A 2,663-nucleotide genomic window follows, 5' to 3' on the forward strand; every position below is an offset into this window, starting at 1 on the left:
AATAAACTGTATTCAAATAATCCATATGGTTTATGAATTAATAGATCTATGCTACTGAAATTGATAACACTTATTTAGTGCATGTTTTTTACAACATTGTCTTTTTTTATTCCCATGTGCCCATTCACCAAAATATTACYTTATTCATCATAGCTTTCAACGCTATAAAAACATTCTGCCAGTTCTCTTATCTAGGGATGATAACTGTTTGATTTGACAAAGAGATGAAAATGACAAATGAGCCTGTGGGTTTTGTGTAACATCTGTCAGCTTTCTAAATGCTTCACAAGCAAAAACCTGCTGCTGAGTAAACTGGAAAATCTTCACCATTCAACAGTGTTTAATTCCCATGAAAACAAGACCAGTTTTATTCAGAAAGTTTTAAAAACTGTATCATCAGAAAAAGTCTACYAWTAAAAAYGATATCAACAATCTAATACATTTAAATAGTAGCTTTAAAACATACTTTTATTCAATTACCCTAATAATTTAACTGAATGTTTTTTTGCCAGAGGAATTCAAACATAAATTTCATACCTACTTTATATATAAATTCCAGTGACTCACTTTTAAAAATTAAGCGCTAAATAACACAACCTACATGAAAGAATAAATATACTTCATAAACAATCCTTTACCACTGATAGCTCTGAATATTACACAGAAACAATGCTAACGTAGCTTCAAAATGGGTAGAAACTGAGATTTTTCCTGAATGTTTGAGGTGTTGAGCAGCACTAACAGGGCTGRTGGAGTGATGCTAAACCACTTGCTGCCAACACCCAGTATTGATTAAAAATGTCTCTATAAATTATTGTTTTCTTTTAACAATACATAAAAAAATGTGTTTATTTGGGTTAAAATGCATTGCAAAGGTCAATGCTGCCATCTAATGGCCTGAAAATAATCATTTAAAAACAAAAGCAAGAAAAGAAACAATTAATGTTYGTACATAATTAAGACGCAAATGTGGAAAAAAATGAAACAGAAAATCTATTTTTTACAAAATATATTAAATAATAACTAAATAAATAAAAACTAAAGCTTAAGGTAGAATGTCATGCATTAGTCCACAGCCTTTATTGTTTGAATTTAAAATACACATTCATCAGGGTTGTGTTAAGATGTGGGAAGAAAACAGAAACACAACAGTCTACAGAAATAAATCGACAAGTCTGCATGATATATTTATTCTTTAGTTTATGTGGGTGGTCTGCAGCCTTCACAGCACACTAGAAAAAGTCATACACCATTATATTTACCATGGTAAACTGACTACCGTCTAACACMTCAACCTCCTAGACAGCATTTTGTAGCAATTCATAAGTGTTTAATTGCTAACTGCAGCTCYCTGCAGCTTTTGAGAACACTTCATATTGACTGGAAGATGCTGCAGGAACTTCTGTGCGATACAACAAGCCATAATCTTAGAATATCTGCAGAGGGATCAGAAAATCCAATAACCAACTCTGTTTAGCTCACATTACAGTTATATGAACATAAACAACCTCCAGGCCACTGTCTGTATCGATCCCCTCCTGTTTGAGAGCAAGAGCCACTGACATTCCTGACTACTGAGACYTACCTCTGAATTTCCAGCTACATTGTTGTTGTTTTTTTACYTGCAATATCTATGTGAAGCTAGTCTAGGCTGTGTAAGAGCATAATATGACAATGTTTTTCCCCTCACTGGAAGRTAGCTGCAGTAAATGTCAGAAAAAGCAGAATTATATATTTGATGTATTGTGTGCTAAACAGAACTTATTCCTGTTATTGAAGCTAAAAATGTAAGCCAGTGCTGTTTATTACTACAACACACATGCTGCAGATGAAGTTAAATTGCCATCTTTAATGCTCCTCTCTAGCCACAAAAATATAATCCTACAATCAAACTATGTCTCACATTTTTATTTCACATATGTGATCTGATTGAGGAGTTAATAGAGATAATATTACTTACATTGAAAGATGGCTTAATCTCGTCATTGTCAAACAAAATGATTTTCAAATCAGAGACCAGAGAAAAAATAAGATTCTCCAGCTATTAAAATCCACTGGTTTTGGGTAARGCTATGTCTATAAACACATAATCAGTCAATAAAAATTACATGTTTTCAGTGCTTAAGGTGCCTAATGCATCAGGATGAAGAGAGAGGCACTTTGCTTCGCAGCCAGGTATTATGGCCTCTAGCAGTGGAAAATATACGAACTAACAAATGACTTCATTCTGTCTGAGCAGGCACTTCACAGCCACTTGTGTTTACAGTTCACCTCAGGGCACAAAGGATTGAATGTCCAGTCAAATTAGAAACCTGCTGGCTGAATAAAATCCATGTTAAAAAAAAAAGTTTACCCTCCCAGTCTCACAGTTTATCACCTGACATCTGTCGTTTTCTAGCAAATCCTACAGCCAATACAGCATTGTTACTCAAATCAAACCGCCTGTCCATCTTTGATAAATATTTCTTTAACTTTTACATACTTCAAGTTAATGCCCAGTGCAAAACACACATGTATCAACAACATTTAAAAACTTCGTTAACACTGTTTCTTTTTCTGTTTACAAGCAATGTTATTAAACTTTTAGTTCAACTTGTTTGGCTTAACTTCAATTTACTAATTTCTCTCATGGGATCAACAAAATACTGTGTCTACAGTTTATA

General features: G+C 33.5%; 1 protein-coding gene across 5 annotated transcripts in view; it reads right to left on the bottom strand.

Moving 5' to 3' along the window:
* The window catches only part of ccser1 (coiled-coil serine-rich protein 1), a 119,675-nt gene that overhangs the window by 101,765 nt on the left and 15,247 nt on the right, over positions 1 to 2,663 (bottom strand). The window lies entirely within an intron of this gene.

The sequence above is a fragment of the Austrofundulus limnaeus genome, unplaced genomic scaffold (assembly GCF_001266775.1).
Source record: "Austrofundulus limnaeus strain Quisiro unplaced genomic scaffold, Austrofundulus_limnaeus-1.0 Scaffold14, whole genome shotgun sequence".
Classification (NCBI taxonomy): Eukaryota; Metazoa; Chordata; class Actinopteri; order Cyprinodontiformes; family Rivulidae; genus Austrofundulus; species Austrofundulus limnaeus.